Source organism: Ruditapes philippinarum, unplaced genomic scaffold (assembly GCF_026571515.1).
Source record: "Ruditapes philippinarum isolate M1 unplaced genomic scaffold, ASM2657151v2 ctg19832_1_1_1_1, whole genome shotgun sequence".
Classification (NCBI taxonomy): domain Eukaryota; kingdom Metazoa; phylum Mollusca; class Bivalvia; order Venerida; family Veneridae; genus Ruditapes; species Ruditapes philippinarum.
Window position 1 is genome coordinate 2,830 of NW_026854137.1, and position 12,234 is coordinate 15,063.

Below are 12,234 nucleotides of genomic sequence, written 5' to 3' on the forward strand. Positions count from 1 at the left end.
AGTGTAAAAAAAATCGATTATATTTCACCCAGTGGCACCAAAGGATATTTTACGAGTCGCCCGGGGAAAATAGAATTTTTGGTGTTCAAAGTGAAATTTTTTCAATCTTCACTAAAAAAAACAATTTTTCTTTTTTAATGAAAAAAGCGTTTTTTTAAAAAGACAAAAAATCTAATTTAAAGAAAAACCGCCCCAAAAATATGCAACGTGCTCATTTCGAGTCATCATTAAGTTGGTACCCAGTACTGTGCCCCTGCTATTTTCCCGAAAAAAAGTAGGGGTTTAAAACAACATTTTCAAAGTGGTAAATTTTACGTTTTAAAAATGAAAATTTCCCCTTTTATATTTTGATTATTCTAATAAACACCAAAAGATGTAATAAACGGGTTACATTATTTACCCTTGACATGGAATGTATTTCGAAAGTTTCCTTTTTTGGTTTAGTATATAAATATTTGTTTTTCTTAAATCAATATATTTTCACCTGAGCACCAAATATTTTCACGAGTGCGCGCACGAGGAATATGAACTTTTTGGGGTTTACAGGGGAAAAAAATTTTTTCGATTTACATTAATAAAAAATTTTCTTTTATTATATGCAAGAAAAGTTTAAAAGAAATTTTACTTATATAATGAAAAAGGGGCCCCAATAATAATTAAATCTCATTTATCCGTTATTTAAATTGGTTTCCCTTTCTGTGAACGTTGTATTTCATGAAAAAACCCTATGGGTAAAAATTCAAAACATGAAATTATCAAATTATAATTTCATGTTTCAAAAAGTGAAATTACCCGTTTTTAATCATGATAATTTCTATAAACCCCAAAAATGTAAAAAATTAAAGTTTCATATTTACATGAAATTTAATTATTTATAAAGAATCCCAAAATATCCCCAATTAAAGTTAGTCATTCCATTTAGCAAAATTTAAATTCAAATTTCACTGAATTTTAAATTTTTTTATATTTTTCTTTTTTTTATCGTATCATTGAAATATTTAAAAGAAAATGTTAAAAAAAGAAAAAAAAAAAAAAAAAAAAAAAAAAAAAAAAAGATGAAAAAAACGAAAATTTCCCAAAAAAGCGTTTTTCCCTGTTTAAAAATTTTCCCCACAATTTTTTGAAGAAAAATTGTGTTTTGTAATTTTTTGTTTTTTTCTTAATTAACGGTATTTTGTCGAAAAAAAGCTTATTAGCAACATGCAGTTACAATACAAAAAGTTATGATTTAGTACCACAAAATTTCACTATAAATAGAGAAATGAACCTAGTCTCGAGTCACGATACGCCCTGGTACGGTCCGCCCTGTCTCACGGTCCGCCCTGTCCTGCAGGCATAAGAAAGTCCTTGATCAAGGGACATTACTCTTATGTTACGATGAAAAAATGCTGAAAATACTGAAAATGAGAAAAATTCTATTGAAAAACAGAATGAAATGGTTTCAAGTAAAGGCAGTGACGTAGATATCGACCACGTTCTTTTAAAACAAAGGTTTGTATTTGATTGACAAAATAAGTTATGTGGAAATATAAAATATGTCTGTTTTAACTTCCTGTTGATTTTTTTTGGAGTAAATTTATATGAATATATTTGTTTTGGGGGAGTATTTTTCAAAAAGAATGCATTGCAAATGTTTAGGGGGGATGGAAGGTAAATGTTTGATCAGTTGGGTATTTTTCTGGAAAAGAGCTTTCCTAGCTTGTCCATGGAGTATTTTTCAGGAAAGTTCTTTCCAATGGTTGTCTGAGGTGTACCTGTCCAGGGGGAGGGGGGTTTAAATGCTTGTCGGGGGGGGGGGGGGGTGAATTTTTTTTAGAAAAGTGCCTTTCAGAGGTTGTCCAAGGAGTACCTATCAAGGGCGTGCAGGTACATTATGCTTGTCCAGGGGGTTCTTTTTCAGGAAAATAACATCCATATATTGTGTAAGGGATGCAGGTTCAGTCAGGTGCTTGAAATGCCCTAAGGGGGTGGGATGAAAATGTTGGAAAATGCTTATCCAGTGAAGCATTAGGAAAAGTGCCTTCAATAGGTTGTCCAAGGTACGATTTTTGGAAAAGCGGTTATTTTTATAAAAATCATAATTTTCAATTAATTGCCTTCTAATTCGTACAAATTTCGCATAAAATCTTTAATTGGCAAATTTTTATTTGTGCCGACATAAGATGAAAGTATCTGACAACTAGTACAACTTAAAAGTCAATAAACGGCCGCATAATTTACATAAGCAGCCCAGATGTAAAAGGTCATGCGCGACCAGTTTTGTCTATCAAAATGTGTGACACTTTACTTTCTATTTATTCCTTACAATTTTATTAAGTTTCTACTAAGAATATATACATATTATAATAATATATAATATTACACCATCTTTACATCAAAACATATACACGACAATACATATTGCAATACGCTTGGCAAAATGGCAATATATTGCAATATAGTTTTTGCCATATTGCTACACCCCTATAGGTTGTCCAAGGGGTACATGTCCAGGGGGTGTTTCAAAAACACTTGTCCAGGGGGTATTTTTTTAGGAAAAGTACCTTCCATAGGTTGTCAAGGGATTCATGTCCAGGGGGATGTTTCGAAACACTTGTCCAGGGGGTATTTTTTTAGGAAAACTGCCTTCCATAGGTTGTCCAAGGGATTCTATGTCTCAGGGGGTGTTTTGAAACACTTGTCCAGGGGGTATTTTTTTAGGAAAAACTGCCTTCCATAGGTTGTCCAAAAGGGGTACATGTCCAGGGGTTTTTTTTTCGAAACACTTGTCCAGGGGGGTATTTTTACAGGAAAAGTGCCTTCCATAGGTTGTCCAAGGGGTACATGTCCAGGGGGGTGTTTCAAAACACTTGTTCCAGGGGGGTATTTTTTAGGAAAAAATAGTGCCTTCCCATAGGTGTTGTCCAAGGGTTCATGTCCAGGGAAGTGTTTCTCGAAACACTTGTCCAGGGGGGTATTTTTTTAGGGAAAAGTGCCTTCCATAGGTTGTCCAAGGGGTTCATGTCCAGGGGGGTGTTTCGAAACACTTGTCCAGGGGGGTAATTTTTTTAGAAAAGTGCCTTCAGGGGTATTTTTAGAAAAGTCCTTCCATAGGTTGTCCAAGGGGTACATGTCCAGGGGGGGTGTTTCAAAACACTTGTCCAGGGGGGTATTTTTTACAGGAAAAAGTGCCTTCCATAGGTTGTCCAAGGGGTACAAATGTCCAGGGGGTGTGATTCGAAACACTTGTCAAGGGGGGTTATTTTTACAGGAAAAGTACCTTCCATAGGTTGTCCAAGGGGTTCATGTCCAGGGGGGGGTGTTTTTGAAACACTTGTCAGGGGGTATTTTTATAGGAAAAGTGCCTTCCATAGGTTGTCCAAGGGGTACATGTCCAGGGGGGTGTTTCGAAACACTTTTCCAGGTGGGTATTTTTTAGGAAAAGTGCCTTCCATAGGTTGTCCAATGGGTTCATGTCCAGGGGGTGTTTTTGAAACACTTGTCCAGGGGGTATTTTTTTAGGAAAAGTGTCTTCCATAGGTTGTCCAAGGGGTTCATGTCCAGGGGGGTGTTTCAAAACACTTGTCCAGGGGGGTATTTTTACTGGAAAAGTGCCTTCCATAGCTTGTCCAAGGGGTTCATGTCCAGGGGGGGTGTTTCGAAACACTTGTCCAGGGGGTATTTTTACAGGAAAAGTGCCTTCCATAGGTTGTCCAAGGGGTACATGTCCAGGGGGTGTGATTCGAAACACTTGTCCAGGGGGGTATTTTTTCAGGAAAAGTGCCTTCCATAGGTTGTCCAAGGGGTTCATGTCCAGGGGGGTGTTTCGAAACACTTGTCCAGGGGGTATTTTTTTAGGAAAAAGTGCCTTCCATAGGTTGTCCAAGGGGTTCATGTCCAGGGGGGGTGTTTCGAAACATTTGTCCAGGGGGGTATTTTTTACAGGAAAAGTGCCTTCCATAGGTTGTCCAAGGGGTACATGTCCAGGGGTGTGTTCGAAACACTTGTCCAGGGGGCATTTTTTTTAGGAAAAAAGTGCCTTCCATAGGTTGGTCCAAGGGGTATCCATTCCAGGGGCATGTTGGAAATTGTTGTCAATAGGGTGTACTTTCCGTGGCATGAGTGGGATGAGGGGGGTCAATGATAAGTGTGTCCAGGGGGGGTATTTTGGGGTGAAAGTGCCTTCCATAGGGGGGTGCGGATATTTTCTGGAATAGCCCATTTTTGTCTTTAACTGTTTAACCCATTACGCGATATACACGCCTTTAAACGCCTTTTTCAACCCCCCCCCCCCCCTTTTTGTCGTCTCAAATGGTGAAAAAATGCCTTATTTAGGCCCCCAAACACTTGTTTTTGTTTGAGAAATGTTGTTAAAAAAGTGACCACTTTTTCGGCGCGGTCCCCCAACCAAAAGATACATCAGGGGTTTTGCAAGGATTTCGAGACGTTTCGGCCCTTTACCAAATCGAACCCAGAAAAAGTTCTGTGTTTGAAACCGGTATATTAAAATTTCATAGTTACTAATAATCATAAATGACATTTTTCATGAAGTGGAACTCCAATTTCCAAGTAGATCTACCTTGAAAGATTTACGATACCTCTTATATATTTTACGTAAAAGATTAAATCTTTACCAAAACCCATCAACGATTAGAGGGGTGGACCAACGCTCGGCGTAAAAATACTATATTTGATATGGTAAATTCAAATCAACGTCAACAAACCTCAATGTTATATGCCCATTTTTCAAGACCGATGATATTGTTTTAAATAGCCATTGTGTTAAAATTCGCTAATTACATAATGATGTACATGGCTGGAGCTATAGATATTCCGGATAAACAAGAGTGGTTTGTGAAATTGTACCATAGCTCGGCGTACAATACTACATGATGCACGATTGTTTTTCGAATAAAATCTCTTTTTTTATCTTTTGAAGAAAAACATATTGAATAAATTGTAACAACCAAATTAGGTTCAAAACATTTACAAGTAACCCAACTTTTAGTTTAAATTTTACAGCCCCAGAACTCTAGTGTTAAAAGATTTTAATAATTTATATGTTGCAGATTACATACGGTTGTTTCGTCTGCTATTAGCATTGTCACGTGACTTTACACAACAGTGAACCACACCAGGATAAAATGGTGAAAGATGTAAATAAAAGCACCAGTGACCTAAATCGGAGATAACTCGAGACATTTTCAAATATTCTAAAAAAAAATATGTTTTATGCCGAGCATTGGTATGCTGCCGAGCATTGGTCCAACCACTCTAGATACTTGTTGCATTTAATGTTAACTTTCAATGTTTAATAAATATCTCACAATAAATAGCTACTCGTAATTATTTCCTTGATATTGAAAAATCTAAACACATTTAATTATCAGGTAAGGAAAATTAATTAGTTGTTCATGCACGTGAAAATCGAAACATTCGGTCATGTAATTTACAATGAGCCATAATATTCTATAATTCTTTTGTCACTGTCAACATTGTTTGATTAAACTAATTAATAAATATATATCAGGTACATAGCATTTATAATTTGGTTTCAGTCTTTCAATCACTTTTATAACATCTAGCATCTATCATTATCTAATATCAATAATAATTCAAAATATTATCAGGAGATAATAGCAAACCGTTTTTTAGCTCGACTATTCGCAGAATAATCGAGCTAATGCAGTCACCCATTTGGTGTCGTTTCGGCGTCCCTGTGGTTAAGTTTTTGTATGTAAGCTGGTATCTCCATAACTACTGAAGGGAATGGATTGAAACTTCACACACTTGTTCTCTGTGATTATCTAAGATGATTGGCACAAGTCCCCATAACTCTGATTTGCTTTTTTTCATAATTATGCCCTTTTTCGACTTAGAAATTCTTGGTTAAGTTTTTTGTATGTAAGCTGGTATCTCCATAACTACTGAAGGGAATGGATTGAAACTTCACACACTTGTTCTCTGTGATTATCTAAGATGATTGGCACAAGTCCCATAACTCTGATTTGCTTTTTACATAATTATGCCCTTTTTCGACTTAGAAATTCTTGGTTAAGTTTTTGCGTGTAAGCTGGTATCTCCATAACTACTGATGGGAATGGATTGAAACTTCACACACTTGTTCTCTGTGATTATCTAAGATGATTGGTACAAGTCCCATAACTCTGATTTGCTTTTTTACATAATTATGCCCCTTTTTCGACTTAGAAATTCTTGGTTAAGTGTTTGCGTGTAAGCTGGTATCTCCGTAACTACTGAAGGGAATGGATTGAAACTTCACACACTTGTTCTCTGTGATTATCTAAGATGATTGGCACACGTCCCATAGCTCTGATTTGTTTTTTTTACATAATAATGCCCCTTTTTCGACTTAGAAATTCTTGGTTTAAGTTTTTGCGTGTAAGCTGGTATCTCCATAACTACTGAAGGGAATGGATTGAAACTTCACACACTTGTTCTCTGTGATTATCTTAGATGATTGGCACAAGTCCCATAACTCTGATTTGCTTTTTTTACATAATAATGCCCCTTTTTCGACTTAGAAATTCTTGGTTAAGTTTTTGTGTTGTAAGCTTGTATCTCCATAACTACTGAAAGGGAATGTATTGAAACTTGAAGGGTTTGTACCTTTTCGGACAATTTTATGTATTCATATAGGTAAGCATTATTATACTCAATGAAACACCCTTGTGACAAATTTTCGAATAGTCGAGCGTTACTGTCCTCCGACAGTTCTTGTTCAAAAAATCTTTTGAAGTTTTCTCTGATATTACTTACATAAAGCTATAAACAGTTAATTAGTTACACCTTGAAAAAATACGTAGGCCTATATAGTTTAAATTAAATTGTTTTCTAAGGAATAATTGTAATTAACTTTCTTAATCAAGAAGTTTTAGTGGTTTGTTTTATAAATTAAGGATTAACCTGCCTTTATTGTTTGTTACACCTTTAAAAACATTAACGTATATCTAAATGGTTCAAGAGATCAAAAGATAATAAATAATTATTTAAAGAATTAAAGTTTCATAATTGTAATTATATTAATTGTTGTTAATTAATGTAATTAATTGTCTGTACTGTAGAGTAGGGCCGAAACGTCTTGCGGAAAAGGGCCGAAACGTTCAGGGGGCCGATTTTTCCACTGGGGCCATTGGTTTGGGGCCGAAATGTCCTGTTAAAGAAAATTTTGGACTTGTGAGAGGCTATAAATGACCCGCAGATTGATCATAAGGTAACATGTAACCAACGCTGAAAAGCATTTGACTCTATCTCAATCCATTGAGAAGTTGCAGCACTTTGAAATCAGTTTTGATGAAAAAAATCAACCGCAAAATAGTGATTTTTGGCAATTTTGAGATGTCCCCTCATTGCCATGGTAACAGAAAATTTAAGCTGAGCATGTTGTTACAAGGACAATGGTCCAGTCAACATTTGTGCCAAGTTTGATTAGTGTTGAAGCAGTTTTTATAGTATTATAGCAATTTGAAACTTGTAACGGGAGACTTTTCAATGAAAACAGCCATTTTTCACAAAAAGTGCTGACATGAAGCAATGGGTTAACAGTGTTTAAGAATAAATTTGTTAGAAATCATGCGTAATCATGGACAGTAACTTGCACTTAAAAATTACCATCAATGAACAGGCTCAATCAAACATTTTCATTTTGTCGTTTTGGGCGTTCTTTAGGTATTCTGTTTTTCTCTATTTAACAGTTTAATACACCATAAAACAGTTTTGATATGAACTACGTAAATAACCGAAGTATATCGAGTGAGATAATATGAGTTGTTTCCTAATTCTATGAGTAAAGTCGATATTTCAATTCTAACGCTAAAACAATACAAATCAAGCCGTTTTTAAGTCGCTAGTTTGTTGTGATGTATTGTCAGATTTTTAAAATTCATTTACACCAATGAAAAGCTTTGGATCTTAGCTTTGTCAAGTATATACTTCAACACCTCTTTTGACACCAAATTAACTGTTAAACCTACCATATGTCAGACCATTTTACATACAATTTATTCAGTGTGAAACGAAACTGGTTTATCTTTACTCACAAAACTTCTGAATAAGAATAGACTGTCGTCTGCTAGGTCAAAAACTGTTTATCATTGTATTAGGTGGTGGTGGTCACAGTGCATGGAGTTGTTAGTTTTCACTCTGGATCACCGCATTAAGCCACATTACCAGAACACAATTCAGCAACGGCATCATTCCTGGGCAGGCTGCCAAGCAGTTTTACCAGTTTTGGTTGCCTTCAATTAGAAAGGAACTGAAACTTCTGTACATGCCAGAGCTGAGGTATAGTGCGAATGACTGTAGAAAAGATTTTATGATTAATCAACAAGGAAAGTGATCTGAACTGTCTGGGAATTGAACCAGGGTCGCCTGATTCACAGACTACTGTCCAATGCTCTACCTACTGAGCTAAATGGACGGTTGACTTCAGTGTATATGCAAGATCAATTTTTGTTTTTGATACCAACAATTCTGGACAGATAACTCTTGGTTTTCATTAGACATTTCTTTGGTTTATTTACTACAAATTACCTAGTTGATATCTAGGCACTGTTTATGGGTGTATTATTAAGGGCCCTGCAATCTGATTGCTCCTGCATGAATGTCAGATGACTCACACCAAAGACATTTGACACTGAAGACATTTCACTCCCAAGACATTTACCCACTGAAAACATTTCAGGCTAAAGATGTTTCAATACCAAGACATTTCACACTTGTCAAAGACATTTCACTCCCAACACTTTTCACATTGAAGATATTTCACACTAAAGATAATTCACACCCAAGACATTTTAAGTCAGAAGACATTTCTCTTGCAAGACATTTTACATGTAAGACATTTCACACCGAATACATTTTCACTTTAAAGACTTTTCACCTATTCAAAGCCATTTTACAGTCTGAAGATGTTTCACTCCCCAAGAAGTCTCACACCCATACATTTTATTTCACACTTAAGCACAATATTTATTTCACTTTTGACATGTGAACCTAGACATTTCACTCCCAATTTGACAATTCATTTTCACTCCCAAATATTTGTCTTTGAAAATTTAAAAAAGAAAATTTAATTTTTGATATAATACTGAATAAAATGATAATCTTTTAAGTTTAAAGAATTTTACAGTACACCATCCACTGATTGATTAAAAGACTAATTATATGGATGAAATTCAGTGAAAGAATAAACACAAAAAAAAAAAACAGTCAAATGTATATATGATTGAAATACTGAAATCGCAATACAATGTACATGAAAAATAAATTCCAATTTGTACACATTTAAAATGCAACTTAAAGGGAAATTTCATTGAGTCAACTTTGAATAAGCTAAAGCTAATAAGAACTTATATGACAATAATGTTTTGGTAGGTTTGTTGATAAGTCTAAAGTCTTGGAAATGAATGATCTGTCACTAGTGTCTCCTGCATGACAGGGCCTTTAAATATTTGGGTTGTGTTATTTCAAAAGTCAAATAGTCCTTACTACTGACAAGGGGCAAGGGGTAGGGGATGTTGTTTTCCGATTAACTGATGTATTATTTGAGCCGTGTCATGACAAAACCAACATAATGGGTTTGCGACCAGCATGGATCCAGACCAGTCTGCGCATCCACGCAGTCTGATCAGGATCCATGCTGTTCGCTATCAGTTTCTCTACTTGTAATAGGGTTTGTAAGCGAACAGCATGGATCCTGATCAGACTGCGCGGATGCGCAGGCTGGTCTGGATCCATGCTGGTCGCAAACGCATTATGTTGGTTTTGTCATGACGCGGCTCATTTGTTGTTTATGTTACTCATTTAGGCTGTTGGCTTTTGATAAATTTTGTCTGAAGAAAATATAACAAAATCGAAGATGAGTACATATAAATATGTAGAGACATCATAGATTTATTAATATCTTGGCAAATCTTTTCTTGCGATATTTTTCAGATTTTCTCGTAATGAGCTGGTACTGCGGTTTTTATCGTTATTGTGTCTGTGTTTTATGTTTGGCCTGTTTCTAATACAGCTGGATATTATGTGGAGATCCCGAGAGGTCTGTATGATGTCACAAGACGTTACAGTTATCACAAAAACAATCGGCCAGACTATTGGCCTTTTCTCAGTTGACAAAACTGTTTAAAAATTTGTATATATTCATAAAAATTTCAAAGATATTATATAACTTCAGTTTTATGCCTCATATTACATGTAAGCTAAAACATGTTCTACAAATACTGTGAATTCACTTTTGTCACATGGGACATTTTTGTGGGTTGTTATATAGATTAGTGGTATGTCACTTTGTGCAAGTAATGTAATGCAAAATAATCTTAGAGCAGATAAAATTGAATTTCATTAAATCTTAAATTTTTGGATTGAGCTGTGCATGGAAAACCATGAAAATTAGTGCCCACAAATAATAATGATTTTGCAATACTACTCGTAGTTTGTGGAAACCATATGTAGTTTATTTTGTTGAAGATTTAACACACAAACTTTGTTTTCTTTTTTCAGTCATTAATAATGGAGATGTTGCTAAGAGACACTCAGCAGTATATTTCCGGTACCCAGATTTTTATGACATTGCTCATAATGAGGACACTTGGTGCTGGGACCCAGATACTTTACTACTTAAAGTGAATACATCGTTCTTCGTTCACTGATACATGCCGGGTACCTGTACCCATTGATTTAGTCATATGTTAACAAAGCTAGTTGTGTTTGGTTCTGTCATCAGTATTCATGTATGGTTCTAGAGTGTCCATACGCTAGTTTATATTCCATGAAGGATTTAATATATGCACCGCACAGAGGAAGCATATCAGGTGTTTTTGGTGGTCAAGAAAATCTGGAAAAAGGATCACTTTTATACCTCAACAGTGCAAATGTGACAAAAGGAATCGAGACAAAAGAAAGTAAATGTTCAGACATGGGAAGATTTACCTCCCTTGGACTGATGTGGAGGAGTCTATGCAGGATATTTACCACTTTTTTCTTTAGTCCTTAATTAAATTTTACAGGTCTCCATTGAAACTAGGAAAGTTTAGATTTACCTGAGAGGAACGGATACTAGTATTAGAAATATAATTTAGAGTTAGTTAAAGATAGTTGTATAATAGCTATATAGAAAATTAAGTTAATTACAAAGTATGAATTACTTTTACTAAGTTGCGTTAATTCTTGAAAGTCTGGTAAATTATTTAAATTATCGTTAAAAAGTTGAAGAAGAAGATTGAGTTAGTTATTGAAAGTTGAGTTAATTTAAGAAAGTTGAGTTAATTTTAGATACAAAGATGGATTTGTGACCAAACAATTTATTTGTTCAAAAAAACAAGATTATTACAATCATGCACTTTAATCTTTTCAATCAAAATATTCGATATCATAACAAAAGTTTTGTAAGATTTGTGGTCACGCTACTTTTGATTTATCTTTGATTTGCAGGCTCTACTTTTCTTAGTCATTTATATTGGAAAATGCCACAAACATTCCAACTACATGTATTCTTGCTCTTGAAAACAAGTTTTTGCCATTAATTTCTTTGATAACAAGTTGTCAAGAAGACATTGCATTAACGAAAAGGTTATTTCAAATAGTCTGAATTTCTATAATGTTTTATTTAAAGGTTTCTGAAGTTCATGTACCTGCAGTGTAAATGATTTCATGTTAAAAGTTTAGATGTTCTTAATATATAGAGATTTGATGCCGGCATCAAATATATGAAGGCAACCTGTATAATACATGTATAATTATGTTTGTTTGTGGACGTATTTTTGCTAGTCATTGGGTCAGTGTGTCTACATTATCAATAACATATTTGTAGATGTTGTGATTTATTACAAATAACTGTCAATTAAGGATAAAAGACCCTAATAAACATGTTATTATACTGATATTTTTTCAATTAATGATGTATCAGTCGTAAACATGGTCTCTCATGACAAAAATGTACGAAAGATAAGTATTTAAAGAATAAAACTGTTAAGAGAAGGCAGAAGTAGTTTCATTAGGATGTTACATAAGAATAGTCCTTAAACACAAAGTCGTGTTCTATTCCTTAAAGGGACTCCAATGAAGTCCAGCAATTGTCATGACAGGACTGGAAATATTTTTTTCGTGATTCTAATACCATATATGAGTATGGTCTATACCAATAACTTTGAATGCAAAATTTCAGATCATTCTCTAACTCTGGTTTTCCAGAAGAATAATTCTTTTATTGTACAAAGAAGGCCTAAAAATTTC

General features: G+C 34.7%; 1 long non-coding RNA gene across 1 annotated transcript; it reads left to right on the forward strand.

The window, feature by feature from the left end:
- Positions 1-1,355: 1,355 nt before the first annotated feature.
- Positions 1,356-12,034, forward strand: LOC132739078 (uncharacterized). Its single transcript, XR_009626951.1, has 3 exons — positions 1,356-1,491; positions 9,937-10,042; positions 10,504-12,034. It is a non-coding gene; the product is annotated as an uncharacterized LOC132739078 (long non-coding RNA).
- Positions 12,035-12,234: the final 200 nt, after the last annotated feature.